We start from the raw sequence: 19,453 nt of genomic DNA, 5'->3' as shown, positions 1-19,453 counted from the left end.
AGAGAGAGAAACAGAAAGAGACCAAAAGAGTAAGAGAGAGAGAGACAGAAAAAGAGATTAGACAAAGACAAAGAGATAAACAGAGAGAGAGAGAGAGAGAGTTAGAGAGAGAGAGAATGAGCATGCAATGCAGATCAGGAATTGCATTTGAAATCCCACCTTAGATAGGCTGTGTGGTAATTGAGTGCCTCAGACTCCAAACCTCCTGTTAAACTTGCAGGGATAATAGTGTTTCACATTTTACGCATCAGCAAATTCAGTGCCGTGGAAAGACGGTGTGGCATTCAGAGTGACAAAGAACGACTTCTCTTCTCACATCCTCAGTGTTTTTCACACCTCACCCTCAGATCCTGACACCAGCTTAACACTGGGCGTGAGAGTCCCATTTGAGCCAGGAAACTCTGAATCACGGAGCCAGACACTCTAAAAGTATGCAGCTAAGCATCTTAGCACCAGTACTACAAGACAGGCCATGGGTAAACGAAAATGATAAAGTAGGTGGTGCTCGATTCCAGCACCTCAGGTTGTGAGCTTAACTAATTCTTTCCGGGAGAGCAAACAGTAGATTTGAATGTCAATAGTTGTCTGTCTGGTGGCGATGGAAATGAGACAAAGTTGTCATTCTTCAACAGGTTAGGTCAATACAATGTTGTGACACAGCTTTGACAGGTTTTGAGACATATTGGTGTGTGTGCAGTGGTTGTAATAATGGCTATAGTGTGATAGTATTAATCTGGATGAGAGCCTACCTCCACATCCTGCAGGCTGAAGTCATTCTGGTCTTTGAAGTTGGCAGCCCCGGCGCTCAGCTCCATCAACATCTTGGCGATCTCAGGCTTTATTGCTGCAGTCAGCCGGCTGGCCGCCTCCATGACGTGTTCCTGCACGTCCTTCAGTTGCATAGCTGCTTTGGAGTAGTGAGAGTTCCTGAACACGCTGCTGAACAGGTCTGTGAGGAAGGCGCTGGCCCGGCAGAACACGTTGAGGGCGTCCAAGTACTTGGAGATGCCCTGCTGGATGTCGGCGACCGCAGTAGTGGCGCCAGAAGGAGGGGGGTGGCAGCTGCCAGGCATGCCCACCCCAGTGCCCATGGGCGAAGACGCCGAGCAAGAAGAGGCCAGGGGGGCGCTGAGGGTCCGGCTCAGCTCAGGCATCTGGTACTGCTGGTGCTGTTGCACTTTCTGCTTGGACCCGCCGAGCAAAAAGCGCCGCTTGTAGTCCATTTTACTTTCCTGTGCACTACAACAATACATAAGTGGTGCAACGGCACCGGAAGCTCCTGTTTTGTTTTGGGGTTTTTTGGCCAGCCAAGAGCTCTCGTTCTCTTTACAAAACAAAAGACCCAACCCGAGAGTCCTGGAACTGTTCAAGTTATGTGAAAAGACAGCTCAAGGGTTTCACCTGCCAGAGGCTCATCTCAGTATGCCTTGTAGAGAGGCTGCGGAGAGATGGGTGAGGTGGGAGGGCACTGAAAAAGACTGGCAGGCTGAGTGCAATGCTTACATGCAGCCCTGCTGCAGATTACAACAGAACTAACAGAACAGGCTAACAGAACCAGCAGAGACGCACCTTCAGTCCCTATTTTCAGCTTTGAACAGAATACTCATAAATGTTGGGGTGGTGGAGGTCGAAAATGCTCTTTACTTTACTCCAAGTGACACTATGGTCAAGAAAAAAGTGCATTACCTTTCCTTCAAAATGGGAACAGAAAAAAATCCTTCTTTGTATAGCATATAGAGTATATATACATATATATGTACATGTATAAACCTGTATCAGCCTGCACTAATAAAAATAGAAAATCTTTTAAAAGCCGAAAGCAAAAAAGCAAGATGAGTTTGATGAAAAATGAGACACTGGTCAACAGCAAGGAGGGAAAATAACAATAATAATAAAAAAACAACAGGCGAGTGAATGCTGGGCTCTGAGAGGATGTGGCTTCAGCTCTTCCTATGTACTGGGTGGTAGAGTAGCTGTGGGAGGCAAAGGGCAGACAGATCCAGTCCGTCTCAAGTCCTCTTCACCAAGCAGGGCTCGTTAGGTGAGCAAGTGGCCAGCTGATAGCTTCGTCTGCCTGTCTGGAAACTCCGCCGGCTTCCTGGTTCCCCCCCCCCTGTCTGCTGGCTGAGGTAGTTATTACTCACCGCGGAAACAAGTGTGCTTCCAAATCTCGCTGCCCTCCGCGGATGCAGATTAGAGCGACAAAAGCACAAATGTATCTGTAAGGCCTCTAGGTCATTTCCTAAGGGAGGAAAGGGGAGAGACACAGAAGAGAAGGCTACCGTCAGTCAAAGAGGAAGGATGAGCTTCGTTTCAATTGTTCTTCTTTTGAGCCTAAAAAACAAGAGTGGCCTTTAAAACATGCCCAGTAGGTAAGCAGCTACTTCACTTCACTGTAGTAGTGTTGTCATTGTACCAAAAATTTTACTTTGATACTGATACCAGCCCAAGTATTGTGGTTTTCAATTGTAAAACAATACAACAGTGAACAAAACATACATCAATAAAATGACCTAAATGTTAGTTAATAGTATAGTATAGTACAGTAATAAGTAAATACGTTTTTATGAGGATTTCCCATCATAAGTCTGCATATTACGCAAGAAGATATGTACGTAAATATGACGTAAAACACAAAATAGAGTACCGGTTCTGAAAAAACTCATATCATGGTACATTTTCAGCACTAGTACTCCATGCGACAGTACATTCTAGAGCTACTTCCTGATAAATTTGTACCATGTGACATACAGAAATACAGAAAGTTAACATGAATAGGAAAGTCAAAACAGAGCAAAAAAAACAGTGTTTCCGCTACATTCATTTAGCAGCGGATTTTGAAATTTAACCTTCGCCGCAAGCCTGGTGCGCAATACTGTCTAATTTCTCATCAATCGCAGCCTTTTCTCCAACACACAGCCTATCCGAGGAAGCGAGCTTTTTGGGTATCCTTGCTCATTAACCAGAGGCATCCCAGAGTTAGACATTTGCATCATTGTTGCACCTGATGGACAGACTGAACATCACGCCTCATTCTGCTTGAGTCTTCGCATTTGTGAAACGATTGCACTGATATGTTGATAATTTTAATGCAGAGTTTTTGTATCTGCCTGCCCAGGTGTGCTGCCTAAAGCCCACACATTAGTCACAAAATACGTTGCGGGAGTCAGGAGTTTATTTTAAGATTTCAAGTTTTGTGACAAGTTCATTACTTGAGCTTAATCCTTCATAAAGTAGCCTAATTATGAAAAAATCACCAAGAGAAGATGAAGATATGGGGTACTACAGTAGGCCACTGTGCATTTGGTATATTGAACCACAACAAAAAGCAGGATCACATCAACATAAAATTCGTAAAGCTCTTAAAGACAGGTAAAATACGCAGAATTGGGTGCACGGAGTCCGTGAAATCAGGACTGCAATGACTGCATTACTCCTCCCTCCCCAGTAAAACTAATCCTGTCCACATAGGGCTTAACACTAAAATGTTCATGAGAGTAATCGCATTTGTAGCTTAACAAACACACATCCACATGCAGCTCCACTAATGTGCATGGCTCTAAGTTGCAATAATGAAAATACCTGAGGCTCAGTGATGGCAGTTGAGTGCCATGGCCGCCGTGTGGCAGAATTTTGGGTTCCCAATTAAAGAAGAAAACGGCAACAAGATTGACAAGTAGGGATGCACATTTTCCAGATAAATCTTGATCGATTTGCACTATTAGTTAACGATCAAATATCGATGTTTGTAAGACTATTTACAAATATTACAAAAGAGCCTTGCTTTACAGGTAACACACTAGCATCACGCTGCATGATGTACAAAAACGTCACAATGAAAAACTGTAGTCACTGGTACATGTTGCATTTGAGTTTTAAATATGGTTTCAGAGGTCCTCAAAACATAGCTGTTTCTCTTTGCACTACTTTTCTAGTGAGAGATTTCCCTGGCTGCACAGATTTATACTTTGTTGTTTGTTTTGCATGTTTGTTTTCTTTTATTTGTAGATTAAATTGGTCTTAAATTTTATTTGAACTGGCATTAAAAAGGTCTTAAAAGTTTCAAATTTAACTTACAGAGACCTGTAGTCACCCTGTTTATGGTTTGCACTTTTGTTTTTTTTCCCCCACAGAAATAAAAAGGGAGTTCTTAAGTCACAATGGCCTTCATTCAGATTTTACTCAAAATATTGTTATAATAAACTGTGAACTCACTATTATGTATCAATTCAAACCGCTGAATTTACCATTACATCCCTAACATTTTAGGATTTATTAGCCATTGTAGCATACAGAAAAAAAGATTATTTTCCTGCTCTGATTGAAAGTTTGGGAATGATTTCAATCACATCTCTCCAACATTAGTTCCAATACTATATTACAGTTCAGTAAAGGGCTGCGGTTTACTGTGGGACATTTCTAGACGATTACTAACACAGTACCTCATAGAGCGCGTCTCTGAAGAGAATCCCTGACACTGTCTGGTTTAGCAGAACACAGCTGCAAAGAGAAATGCCATTGTTGGAAGACACTGAAGGGTCTGTTGAGCTACACGCAGTAGGAGTCACAATACCCGCATTCAAAACCCAAGCGTTATATGATGACTGGTGCTTCTCCCTTTGGTCATTTCATTTCATTATGAACATAAAATTTTCCATTTTCATGATTGAGGGAAATTTGGCAGCAAGCCTCCACCTAGCACTGCAATGACAGTAACCTAACTCAAGGTCACCCAAAGGCCAGACTGTGATATCAGGACATCTGCAGGTTTCAGATAGCCCAATGTAAGACTTTAAGACTCTTGCTGCATGGAAATTAATTTAAGATCAATTTAAAAACCAAAATAAAGACACAAAGCTGGCATAACCAGCCTGTTTCTGATTGAACAGGGATAATGAAAGTTCTAAAACTATGAAAAAGAAAATGTTTTGCATTGGAGCTGGGTGATAAAAGGATCTCGATAATTATCACAATAATATTTGCCACAAAAACGATGATAAACTTTTGGGATTTATTTACAATAATATAATTTACAGTGTTTTTTTTCTCAATCTACAGAGAAACTGTCAATACAAACAGTCAACCTGGCAACAAAAATAAGCATGCACATTGCTGAGGTACACCCACTCACAACAACGCTTGGCCACGCTTGTTGAGTTACCAGAGAAGGAGGATGAGGACATTGCTACTCCTCCTATTTCTCCAAGCAATGACTGGAAGATATTTGGATTCACCTAAGTAAAAGATTCAGCAGAACACCAACTCAAATCTTTCAAGAAATTAGAATAACAGAAAAATCACATTCTGTGAATAAACTCTGGACAGAACGTATCCGTTAAAACTGCCCTGCTTACATCAATGTCAATATTATATCAATTTTAGCATGATTATTCGAATTTCAGTAGAATTTGACTCATTTCAGTCAATTCATAGTAAAATTTGATTTTTAGGGGGAACTGACAGCCTTAGTTTGCGGTATCATGTTAGCCTCAGTCGTCCATTGAACACTAGCCAACCTGTTAACGGTCCTTCCACTGCCAGAAATGCTGGAGCTCAACCTGAGCAAACAATCGTGTGAATTGATTTAAGAGAAACAGAAAATTGCCAATGCATCTGTGCAAACATCTAGTTTAAGAGCAAACAACTACTTTAAGATCATCAACAAGGTGATTTTTAATTTCTGTTTATTGCCTCCACAGCAAGGTTATGTTACCGAGGTTATGTTATTGTCAATGTTAGTTAGACTGTCTGTCAGCAGGATATCTCAAACACTTATGAATAGATTTCCATTAAATTTGGTGGAAAGATCGGCCTTGGGCCAAGGAACAATTGATTTGATTTTGGTAGTGATCCAGATCTGGGATTTCTGCCATTAGACGATTATAGTTTTTTAGCCATAACACAGAAATTGAGAGGGATAGATAGATTGATTGATTGATTCCAAATCCTATGGGGATGTTTTCAGGGTCAAGAGGACAACTTCAGATAAAATTTAAGTGACATGAATGAAATCTTTGGGTTGGGTAAGTTGTTGAATTGTTCAGCTGTTGGTGGTTTTCTCTCTCCGAGTTTATTTTATGTTCAGTATGCTGCCCCAACAAACAAGAGAGAGATGTCTGAAACCGAGGCATTTAGATGTGACAGGAGTCACACTGTACCAGTTAATTTCCTCCATGCCTATTTTTGTTGACTAACATAGGGAGCCTATGTTGTAGGTTGGCTTGTATTGCCTTGTTGAGGAAATCTGAATGTAAAGCATGTTGGTACTGTTAAATGCTTAATATATTTTAACCAGATGGCTCTGATAATAAATAGCATCATATTTTTAATTGTAATGATGTTTCTTCAGGTTTTAGTCCTAAGCCGAATTGCAAGTTCGGTCTGGTGTCCTTATAAATTTATATATACAGAAAAAATTGAGAAGGTTCAGAGAAGAGCTACTAAACTAATCCCAGGTCTGAAAGAGATGTCATATGAAGAGAGGTTAAGAAAATTACAACTACCAACTCCAGTATACAGAGACATAGAGGAGACATGATTGAGGTCTATAAGCTTGTTCACAGAATATAGGATACCACAGCCAAGCCTGTCATCCACTTTTGGAATAATAGGTACGAGTTAAGAGGGAACTCTGTAAAATTATTTCCACTAAGGTGTTTCTCTGAAAAGAGAAAAAAACTTCTTCACAATTCGTGCTGTAAGAGCATAGAACGAGCTTCCAGAGGATGTAGTGCAGGCTCCTTCAGTTAATTCTTTTAAAAACAGATTGGATAAATTCTGGTCAACAAAGGATATTTTGTATAATTATAAAGCTGATTTGTGATTATTTGTGATTATCTGTGAAATTATTGTGATTTTAAAAAACTATATTGTGGTATTTTTTTGTTGTATGTTGTATGTATGTTGTTTGTTTTGAGTTGTAGAGTCTGGTGTGGAGGATTTATATCCTGTACCAGGAAATTTTCAATAAATTTCAATAAATAAATTATTAAATGTATATCATGATTATAATCAATATTGATCAATATGAAAAAATATTTTTGGTCATATTGCCCGGAGAAATATTTTGCATATTGTATTACTAACCCTGTACTGTATTAATCCAAGTGGACATGCAGCACAAAACCATTTAAGACTTTTCATACTTAAGGACCTGCAGATACCAGATTGAAAAAACAAAAACATGGTAGCACAAAAACCTACATTGAACTGCTTAAGTTACAACGCAACTACCATAAAAGTTAAATCACTTTTTTCTCATGAGTGTTACAATGACAGAGAGTAGGCCAACAAGTGTAGCTTTCAAAAGGAAAAAAAAGACTAAATGTTCCATTGTCATCTAGAGCACTAGTGGGCATTGCCCAATGGTATCACACCCTACACTGGACACAAAACATCAACATCACAGACTTATCTGTTAGATAGGCAGTCCCCTACACAGCAGGGATATCATGCAGTGGAACATTCAGACTGTTATCACACAGTGCCATGCTGAAAGCTTCAATGTTCTGGGATGAGAGAGGAGAAGCAACTCCTGGGGAAAAAAAAAACAAAAAAAACACCAGTCCCTGCGTTTCCTCTGGATAACGCCAGCGACAACGCTGTTGTTGCAGGCTACGCTAAGCGATTGCATACCGACCACACATACGTAGATTCCATCACGCACCCATATTAATCGCTGACGTGCACCTGACCTTCAAACCTCACTTCCTTTCACAAACAGCGGGGTGCGCCCGGCAAAATCACTCCGCCATCATTGGTCCCCAGCCAGAGAGAGGAGGGACAGGGCCGAGGGAAACCAGTGACCTCCTCACGAACGGAACAAGAGAGACAAGCTTCCCATTTTTAACCCTTATTTGACCAAGCAAGTTGACCGAGAACACATTATTATTTACAGTTGCACAGGAAGGGAGGGTTACTTTCTTACTTACTTACACACACACACACACACACACACACACACACACACACACACACACACACACACACACACACACCAGTTCCCCTGGAGTAACTGGGGCTTTCGTATCTTGCTCAAGGGCTCTGCGACAGTCGTTGTTCAGTCATTCACTTCACTCACCCAAGTTTCCTTAGGCAGTCCACGGATTTGAACCAGTGACCTTCTGGACACAGCTCGAAAAAAAACATTGCTGTGTTAACTAAGGTTGCTTATAAATTAGGGGTGTAACCGTTCACCAAACTCACAGTTTAGCACAAAATTGCTACAAGCTATGAACACACCTTACACTTATTCTCTTGATTTTTCACACTACATTTAAATTAAAAGTCAAATTTTATTTGTAGATTGCTTTGACTGAAATGATACAACAATGTAACATATTCTGACCATATTAACAGCTCTTTTTCCTAACAAATAATTAAAAAAAGAAATTACAAAATTAAGACATTGAGTATTCACTCCTGGACAAGTTTGTTTTTCCTGCCTGTGGCAAGTAGTTACCTAGCAAGCCAATCATCAGTCACTTCAGTAAAAGAACAGGTATGGTGACTAGATTAAATACTATGTAAAATAAACCATTACAGAACCGAACTTTGGCACTGAATATTTTAAAATGTTTTGGTAGTCGGGAGTACCAACCTGATTCAGTCGGTGCCAAGAAAGCACCAATCTTCAGTACCCAGCCCTAGTGCTGTGCCCGGTTGTTCAAATTACAAAAAAAGCTGTCGAAGAGGGAATTGTATTTCACACACTACCGACAACAGATCTGCAAAGATGCAAGCTGTGGCTACATTGCATTATGGTCTGCTGAGGCTATTGTTGGTAGAGAAATTTGTATCTCTCTCTCTTCTATTATGGATATCTCCCTGCATGATTGTTGGACGTCAGTGCAAAATGGTGAATTTAAAAAGAAGCCCTTGCTCTTTGATTCTGAGGGACTGACACTAGGATGGAGTTTTTTGCATTTGCATACGCAGGGGGGATAGTTTATGCGAACAGTCTACTTGTTACTTAGTGGCGTTTGAGAGAGCAGCTAACTAGTGCAATAGCCCCGGCATCTAAATCCCAGGGATTACAGCCACTGTGAGAACCTGCCAGATGCCCCACAATGCTTGCTAGTTGACACAGTTAATAGGATATTAGCGTCGGAGAGGTAAACAGGAAACCTGAGCCTGGCTAGCCCGGAGCCAGCCAATCTAGTTCTGACACTTTCACACTGTTGGGCCAAAGAACAAGTAACAGAAATGTATGGAGGGAGTGGAAGAAGGCTAAACAGGTCACTGAGGCCACCACAGAGAACACAACAGGCCAACTTGTTCATTCAATTTGTGTTATTTTATCATAATTTGTGTTTTAGATACTTTTTAGTGGTGGTGGTGGTGGTGGGGGTGTCATTCAATAGTTCAATTCAATTCATTCAATAGTGTCTTTGCTTTATCTTGAATGGTTGTTTAATGGTTAGATGTTTTGTAAGCCCCTATTAAATTTTATGACATTATGCTTTCTCATCACTCTATGTTTTATGTCTGTGCAAATAAACTACATTCAACTAATAAGCCCTCTGTATTTCATTGGCTCCTCCTACATGGTTTCTTTTCTCTCATTTATTTATTATTTTAGTGTAACTTCATGTGGTTATAAAGCAAACTAAGCATAATCATAACCATTAAGTTTGGTAGTAGGTGAAATTAAAGTATCCCTCATAGGGAAACTGAGTCAACCAGCAACATTGGTCTCTCACCCAGAGAACAGCTCGTTCTTGACCGATAAAATGTATCTATGTACCTTTATTAGAGAGTATGTGGTCTACATTTCCTGCCTGGATATAAAACTCTGCAAGCAGAGGTTGTCCCTAGAGAAGCAGACACAGCATGAATATTAATGAGGCCTGCTGGCTTCTCACTGTAGCTCCACTGGCTGCCAGCCTCCTGTTGCAGGGCACATCGTATTAGAGATTGCACCCAAACAAACACATGTGATAGGAGAGTCCCTCGGCCTGCACTGGCACTGCGCCAGCCCAGTTTAATGTCCTTCCTTCAGCAGGCCCTGCTCAGGGCTAATGTTAGCTCTACTTCCCCACTCACCGCACATCTCAGCTGCTCAACTTCAACAGGAAGAGGGCTTAGGTTTCCTGGGGCGAGCTCTCTGTCGCCAGTTACAAAAACGTCAAGCTCCCAAGTATGATTTACCTGTCTGTGCAAACCTCTGGCCATACAGCGGCAGCTGTATGCCCAGAGGGAGGGGGTAAGAGGGAAGGGGTAAGATGGCAACTTGGGAAGTGCAGGTAGGCGGATGAGGCCGTTCACCTCTGATAAGTTTTGTCAATGTGGGGCTGGGAAACGTTGGGATTTTTTGCCAAGACCAGTTTCAACACCAGCTCTCAAACACTACATTTTCAACAACTCTCTTTTGTTGAATGAGAATACATTTCATTACACAACAGAGTAAATTAATCTGTGGAATATTTACACATGCCAACTGCTTTTCTAAATAGATTCAGACCATACTTCGTTGATTTCCTCAATACAAATAAAAAATAAGAAAAGTGGAACTCTTGTTTCAATACCTTAAACATTGATGCTTATACCAAAAAACACTTTTTTTTTAACTTATTTATCCAGGGAAAGCTGAACGAGCATGTATACTCCTTTTCAGCAACACCTTGCTTTGCATTCATACACATCCACACCTGGGAAGGTTCCCAGTGCAACCACAGCCTTCTACTATTAGGCACTGAGCAGCCCCGCTGGAGCAGATAAGTGTCCTTGCTCAAGGGCACCTCGATGGAAGATGTTGGTAAACTTTTGTTTTTGTTATTTTCATTCACTTTCCCCACTCAGATTTCCCAACGGGTCCGGGGATTTGAACCAGCAAACCTTGCACTCACAAGCCTGCTTCTCTAACCTCTAGGCTACTGCCGCCCATGGTACCGATAGCAGTCATTTTTGGATATGCAGCCCCATCCGTTTGGCTCTGTCACATCACAGCTAGGTAGCTTAATAGCTGTGGATGGGGCAGCTGTTACCCATGCTGACAGCTCCTTATCCATCTGCCGCTGTGAGGCACAGACAGGCCCTCTGACGCTCCAGCCAAAGGCCCGGCATTAGCTCCCTCATGAAGTCTATTTCAGCCTCCACGGGCAAAACAGCTGCCCTACACTCCACACCACACCGTTTTTAGAAACTCCAAAAGGTTCAGCTCAAAGAAAAAAATGTCCTCCTCTACATCTGTTGCCAATGAAGCAAAGGAATGCATTTCCCCAGAACCCTCTTAATGTGGGTTCAAACGAGCACAAAAAAAGCAGGTCAGGAAAACCAACAGTACATTGTAAAATGCCTTCTCAAAAAGTCATTCTGTAGAGTTAAGTATAGCCTATATAAATAAAAGATGCACACATTCAGGTTTGAAAAGCAAGACAAGGACTATGTCTATTTGGTAAGAGCGGGTCCGCTTAAGACATTCCATAGGGCAGATAAGCTATAGTGAAGTCTCAGAATCAGCAGACAGGTCAAGGAGGTCAAGCCAAATGACAGGACAAGTGTCGCGAGCAACTGTGTGACAGGAGCTGAGCCAGGCTCCTCTTGCCCACAGAACACAAGGAGAGTATTGTGGCAGGCTCCGGCCTCCCCATACCAACACACAGAAAAAACACACACTCACACATGCAGCTGCATGACTGTGAGAAGAGGAGAAAAATATAGGCCTTGGCTATGATTTAATATCAACAGCAAGCATGGATTTTTAGTCACCAATACCCAATGTTTCCTCTGGAATTGTTTTGCAGGCAGCTGCAGGAGTGATGGTTGGGAGTATTTTTTGGTTTTGTTTCCACAATTATCCCTGTTTGGTCCCATTTTTGGTTCTACTGTGGGTGCCAGCACTAAAAATACTTTTACTTGGTTACCTAGTTATGATAAAAGCACCGTTTATGTACAGTTTGGAGTGAAACTGAGATAGATTTTTGGTAGATTTGACAATTTCTCTAGCAGTAGTGGTACTTTTCTTGCTGTGGTGGCTCACTGAATTTAAAGGAAAACAAATTAATACTCATAGCAGTCAACAGGCTGATGCAGTTGGCTAACAGGCTGGATAATATTAGGCCAACCTGTAATGTCATAACAGACATTGTAAGTAGCTTATGGCTCCAATAAAAATAGCAGACAGGCTGCTCCAACAAAGGACATGCTTGAGGACCAAACAGGTCTGTGTCGCCTTTGTAAGCCCACATTTCAACATCAGTGCCCTTGCCTCACTCAAATACTGATATGACGCATTACCGCAAAAAAGAAAAAAAGAATATAGACTTCATATTTTTACTTATCACTGCAACTCTCATCAGGGAAAGCAAGATGACAAGGGACTTTAAGACATTGAAGTCCGATAAAAAAAACATTGACCTCTGATGTGACCTAATCAGAGCCTTTCCCCAAACCACAGATGCCTTTCAGTAACGGCCTGAAAGCAAACAGAACTAGCTCAGATATCCCCTCCAGTGTGTTTAGCGTGCCCAGCCGGTGGGTTTCAACAAGTGAGAGCCGTGATAAAAGGCTCTGACGTCAGTTCCATTCATGAAAGGTTGGTGGCAACCTATGGGGACGGAAACGCTTCCCTCAGCCTATATTGAGCAGGCTATGTACTGAGGTCGCAGGTTCTGCAGCATGCCAACCACTGGGGTGCTGTATTTTTAGCCAGGACAAAAGTAAGAATTTTCTCTTCCACCTCAGGCAGTCACACAGGATATGGAGTTGCCGTGGAAGTAGAAAAGATTTAGGCTTAGTCATGCAGCCAGCATGACTGTTATTTTAACATGAGAAAATCAAGTAAAACACACCAGAAAGTCCAACAATAATATGCAGGTATTTAGGAAACACAGAGACCAATTAGCAAAGAAGGGTAGGGTTGGTCTCCTCTACCACTGAGGGCTTGAAGAAAGCATATCTACAATACTTTGACAAAATAACCAAAAGTATCATAACAATAGGCCTACTTAGGGCAGCAGGGTGGCAGAGTGAGTAAGGAAACCATGTGTTAACCAGAGGACCCCACTGCAGTGTCCTTGAGCAAGTTATTGAATCCCTACCAGATCCAGGTTTTGCTGTTCTGTAGCTGACCTGTAGTGTGACCTCCTTATGGAAAAGGACAAGTGAAAAGAGTTTCCTACAGGGATTAATAAAGACTAAAGTATCACATTACATGAGAGTTTCATGGTAGCCTTGATTCTAGTTTTATGTGATCAACTATGTAGTGTACAAGCGCTCATGCATCTCACTGGGAATATTTGACTGAGGGGCAAATAGCTGGCCACAAGCTAAGCCTAAATTGGTTTCCCAGGAGACATGGGTGAGATTTCCCATGCTAGAAGCCCCCTCTCTCATCTCCAAACCCACTAGCCTCTTCCCTCTGGGTGGGGCCTGGCTGCTTACTCTACTCTGCTGAGAAAATAAGCTATTGGGTTTAGGTGTACAAAATTGAAATAGCATTCAACAAGCAGTAGATGAGACAGCTGCGCACCTGCAAAAAGTAGTATGCAATGGATTTGGACTGGATGTGTGGCTGAAACATCTCCCTATCCAGCAAACCCCCTCTTCCCCCCCTAACAACGCAAACAGTGTTGTTAGTATTGTGCATCCAATTGAAAATCCTGTCACACAAGACAAACTCACAAAACACAAGCCTGCATCTCTCTGATGCATGGGCAGGCGAAACGTTGTGCAGTGGGTGGATATTATCTAGCCTAACACTTGATGGCAGAATAGCATACTCCAAAGGCTACTTCGCTTCTAACTTACTTAGGCCAGAGCTGGGCAACATGGCCAAAATATCATATTGAAATGGTTTTCTATTTTTTTTAATGGTACAACAATCAATTACTGATAGTATTTGTTGTTGGTTTTTTTGGGGGGGGTTCCCAGTACATATTACACTGTCATGTGACGTCAAGACAAATGTCTGTTTTGAGGTCTCGTATATAAAAAAAACTCTCCCAGTGCTGCTTTCATTCAAGATGCTCTATCCTCATCTAATTTTTGCTCCCATTTCATCATTAATTCTATTCCTGCAATATGCAATGTTTATATTTACTGGATTCAAATGACAATACAATTTTGGTTAACAGTATTGTAAAAGCCCACACCATGGTGGGGATCCCAATCGGTATACCTCAAAATACAGTATAGCACCCAGGCCCAACTTAGGCTCCAGTGGCTCTCAACCAGTCCATGCCACAATGTTAAAATTACATATAATCAGGCATTGCTGCCCCATAAACATTACTGCTGTTTCATCCTTGGCTGGCAGCTTGTGGTATTTAGTGTTTAATGTATACGCTAGTGTCACAAATTACCAGAATTCTAATTTTGATACTAAGTTTAATTTCCAAAAATTCAATGCCACGAAAATACTACGGCAAACACAACAGATCCTGTACAGACCCATGGCGTGTGTTCAATTCAAATCACTGAAGCATTGCGACACAGTTATCAGTTAGCCTAAATAATCCCACTAACATTACTTAAATACCACAAGGTAACATTACCTACCGTTAACGTTTGTAGGGCAGCAGAAGACGTGGTATCAGGCTACTGTCTACTTACTAACACAGGCGAGTTTGGAGCAAATGGTTCTGTTTTCACACCAGGAGATTCTGTTGAACGGAGCACAATGCTGCTGGTCTGCGCATCTCCAAATGACAAGCATAACGTGATGTGCGCATCAGGCACATGACCGATTTAGATCAATTTCTCTACATCGACCAACTTTAGATTTTGTGCTTATGTATTGGAAATACTGCAGCTCTTAGTAAAAGTCGCCCTCTAGAGGCCACCTCACAAAGCGACATCTCACTAAGCGTTACCTGACTGACTGACTTGACTTTGCCTCGTGATGCCCTCGGCTCAATACTGAATACTCAATACTGAATTCAATCTTTCGTAACATTATTCAAGTAGCATTGCAATTTCAGTCATCGTGAGAACACTAGTATACACAGTGACAAAGACTATCGTATGTCTTGCACTATATGCATGGTCCAATTGTCCTTGTACCATGTATGCCAGTACGCACAGTGAATCTATGAGGCGTTAATATGTCTTGACACCAATGCCACTAAGAGAAATTTCTGTACATTTATTGCGCCTGATGATTAAAGTGATTCTGATTCAATTCCTTTAAAGCTTTGTGCAACATGTCCAAGCAAACAGCCAGTCCTGCCATGGAATATTGTGCTGCACAAAAGTGCGCCAAAGCATGAAAAAGGTGAAGTACTGCTGACACTGTCTAACAATTGGGTAAGGACATTTGGAGAGCCCATCTGTCAAGACACACAATCAACTATCCCCATTGCTCATGGTTTCAACATAGTCAAGGCAGTATCCGTTCTTAGAATATATACACAAGGTGGTGCCTAGAGAGTGGAAGCTATTTCTACAACCTGAAGGTACCATTTAGCTTCCTTCCTGCAACACCTGTTTTTCCTATGAGATCATCTTGAGGAAGACAGCTTTCTCAGAATCTGAAGTTCATCTGAGAGAAACTAGCTAAGAGCCACAAACACTTAGCCTACTTCAAAAAAGCTGAAGGCAAATTCAATCACATTCTCCCAAAAGTTGGAATGCAATGAACATGTTAACCAATTGCCGTTTTTGACAGACAACAGTGAAACAAACCCCACAAAATGTTTGATTCCCTCCCTAATACTATGGCCTGGGTTAATCCCCCCCATCCCCCATCAAAGATTCTTCTGTGACATTCATCTGCATAATCTAAAACTGTGCAGCAAGAGAAACACTAGAATGCTCCTTTGTTGAAGGAAATATCATTCTGGCCTGTGGAGATAGCGCCGGTGCAGCACAGGCCTGGGCTGTGCTGTGCTCCACCCGAGGCAGGCGCAAACAGTAATCTTGTGACTGTAGGTTGACTTCCTCACACATGCATCCGGATTCAGTGTTAGACTAAGGAAAGGTGTCACTGCTGGTTACATCTGATATGGACAAATAGACGATGACCAAAACAACTCCGGCCTAAGCACCGGCCCACCAATGGTAATGGCTATTCAGGCAGGGAATTGAATAAGCCATTGGAGAGAATGCGTCCACACAGACAGGAATTTTGCAGACCAAAGCACGTATTTCCATAGTGACACAGCTGTGGCAAATGTCAACACATAGGCTTGGGCTTGTTTCTACAAAAGCTGTATAAGCCTACAGAAAACACAACAAAACAAAACAATGGCAATTTACTTTATGTATGCCTACTTCCATGTCTGAAACTACTGCATAATTTGCAACTTAATTAAGATTGTAATGTCAGTCTAAGTTGTACTGGGCCCCCCACTCGCCATCCAAACTGCCCTACAAAGGCAAACAGCACTAACAATTTTCAATGTGTTTCAAAGGTCAAAAGGTCATGACTACTACTTTAGATTTATTATCAACCAAAGATCACCGAGAAATGTTACTAAAAGAAACACCAACCTCTTCTGTAGAAAAAATGTGTCTGTCAGATAAACTTAAGTAATATACTTGTAATATGGCAGCAAAAATCAATCTACCCCTATATTAGAATAAGTACCAGGGTCCAGGGGTAAATTTAACACCAGCCACCTCTTGGTGAAATTTGGCTGTGGCTTGTTAAGTTTGTCTTTTAGAATCCACCAGCCAGCTAAGTGGCCACTGTAAGTGATGAAAAACTATCTGGTTCTGGATAATACCCCCTTCAACAATGAACTGCTACCAATATACAGACACCTCATTCAAATAATGACAAGTACCTCAAAGACAGGGCAACACCCAAACCTACAAATCTAACATTGACAACATTGTGATTTTAAATGATAAAAAGATCAGAAATTACACAACATAGCCACGGACAACGCCCCTATTTTTCTGATAAATCTATAAACACAAAACTTGAGAAAGTGGTAAATGGTCGCTTTTACCTAGTTTAATTTCCAAACTCCAACGACCCAAACAGGAAGCACATTCCACATGATCTCAGAAGACAGATCTCTGGCTAGACTGTAGTACACCCCCCGAGAGAAGTGGGGCAACGTTATTTATTAATGCAAGTTCTAGACAATCTCCTCTGCACTGAATAGACCATACAAATATACTACGACCATCACTTCCATTGTGTGGTGCTCCTACCTTGGCTGACAGAGTACGATTCGCTAAAACTAGACGAAAGAAACCGTTTCCCGAGTGTTGGTGCATGAGCCATGCATTAAACCAGTACCCGAGTTAGCTGCATAATTTCTCTGTAAATTGCATTGGGGGACAATACTCCTCCTGCAGCTAACTAACTAACCAACGTTATCTAGCAGCACGGCTACTATCCGGCGATTCGCCTTGAATGCAACTGCGAAGCACTGTTACCTCAATATAGAAACTTAAATAAGACCGAAAACTAACCCGTTGGTTAACGTTAGTTTGATTTTGGGTAGATGGTTAGTTTTCTACTTGCAAAGCCACTATTTAAGAATCCGATCACTATTTAGCAGGAAGGTGTAATGGAATCCCCGCAAGCGCAGTTAGCCAGTTTCATCGAAACTCTCCGAGATGACATGGCCCAAGTCATGGGAACACTATGTCGCAAGCTATTAATACGGCCTTTTAACGCCCTAAATACAATTTCGCCGCACAGACTTGCGCGGCATCAATGCAGCATTACGGCAAACGATTGAAAAGCGAATGACACAAAAATACAACAGCGAACACAGACGCTAGCTAACCGGTACCTTGGGTCCGTTGCATTCCCCACTTTGACACTCGCCCACTGGCCACACAGAGACAGACACTCTTGCTAGCTAGCAAGCTAACGCAGTTTCCATGAAGCCCACCAATTTTATCAGTATAACCGCAACCAATTACTTAAATTGACAGAGCAGTTCTAAAACCATGTATCTACCGTCTGTGTGTGTAACCTACATTATATTTTTCGCGTGATGGACGATTACCGATGCAGCGCAGAAAACCTCGAACCCTTAGGTCCGTTATCGGACATACAGCTAAACCCGGTCATTGTTAATACGTAATGCCAGTTATTGTTCTTTCCGTACCCCGGCATAATTTCTCCGTTCATCCACAACTATCTGTTGACAACATATGGATCTGGTCTAGAGCGCTTCCCACTGATACAAGGCGTAGGAGCCGAGGAAACAGAAATAACCGCGGCCGCCAATCTCTCGTACTGCGCTAGCATAGGCGTATGCGCCTGTTTCCATAAGAGATCAAATTGGCTTTGTACTTCGACATATAGAAAATGGCACATGCATTGGTAAACCTGTTTGGAAACTGTGAACTGACTGTTCGTGGGGGTTCGTCGTCAAATTGTTGCGGGAATAAGCAAAGAAGGACGTCAGAAAGGGACGTGTCCGATAATGGGCGTACTACGTTATATCGGTACTAACCCAGGCTAGCTAAATAGCTAAGTGAGCTAACTAATGTTAGCTACCCAGCTATCTCTCTGCGACACGATTCTCTGCGTTGAGAGAAAGCACAGGCAAATGTAACTGGCACGGTGGGATTCCGATATCGGCCAACAACAGTCAATGTCGTCGTAACCAGGAAAATCACGGACAGCTTCAGTGAAACACAAGACATAAACGTTAGTAAACGATAAGTTAATCACCGCATCGCTCACCAGCTCTAGGCATCCACCCTCTTGACAGCGAATCCCCTGTCTGTGTGACCAGTGTAAAGCCGTCTACAATAACAAAATGATACTTCCTGTCACAACTTTCACAGTAAAACCCTTACAGAAGAACATATGTTTGAACTGTTTTTGAGTAATACAAAGTGCCAAAGTGAAAATGATGACTATTTTAGGGAGAAATTTGTTACAAATAAAATTCTCTGATACTTGTTATTCGTTTTCTCAAAGTGACAGATCGTCTGCTTTTATTTTAAAGGCGTAATCACCTCACTTCCAGTGTTACTCTGGTAATCTCCGGTTAGCTTGACGCGCCTTTCTGTGTGTACATCTGATGAGACGTTTCTCTATCTAGACTGGGGGCGCCCTTTTACTCAAATACACGACAAAAGTTGAGACCCTTTTCAAAACTAATCCAGATCATTCAAATATTATTATCACCAAAAGCAACTGTAAGATGATGCCTTTGAAACAAGTCTGTACCTTGTGTAGACTGCTGTCTAGGAAACTTTTCAAGAATATAATATGGTGCTGATCACACCCATGAACTGATGCGCCCAACAATAACTTGTGGACTTTATCGCACCCAAGTGGCCGTTTTGGTGTATTGAGTACAGGACGTAATATTGTTTATCACACACTAGAGGGAGACAAAAGCTTACTCTGTAGCTTGCACAAATATTTTTTTCTTCTTTTCTTGTTATTCTTAACCAAATTTGGTGAGTGTGCGTCTCCTTTATATTTGCCCTTCTCCAGTATGGCTCACTACCCATATGAGAAGATATAGGATAAGAGGATGTTGAGACCCACGCCATGCTGCCCTACGACCAGTACGTGCACAGCTTC

General features: G+C 41.8%; 1 pseudogene; it reads right to left on the bottom strand.

Moving 5' to 3' along the window:
- Positions 1-749: 749 nt before the first annotated feature.
- On the bottom strand, positions 750-18,635 carry LOC139645432 (granule associated Rac and RHOG effector protein 1 pseudogene; annotated as a pseudogene).
- Between the last annotated feature and the right edge of the window lie 818 nt (positions 18,636-19,453).

Source organism: Centroberyx affinis, unplaced genomic scaffold (assembly GCF_046629955.1).
Source record: "Centroberyx affinis isolate AG114_WGS23_722 - 3 ecotype Tasmania unplaced genomic scaffold, CSIRO-AGI_Caff_v1 ptg000860l_1, whole genome shotgun sequence".
Classification (NCBI taxonomy): domain Eukaryota; kingdom Metazoa; phylum Chordata; class Actinopteri; order Beryciformes; family Berycidae; genus Centroberyx; species Centroberyx affinis.
This window is presented reverse-complemented; position numbering and strand designations above follow the sequence as displayed.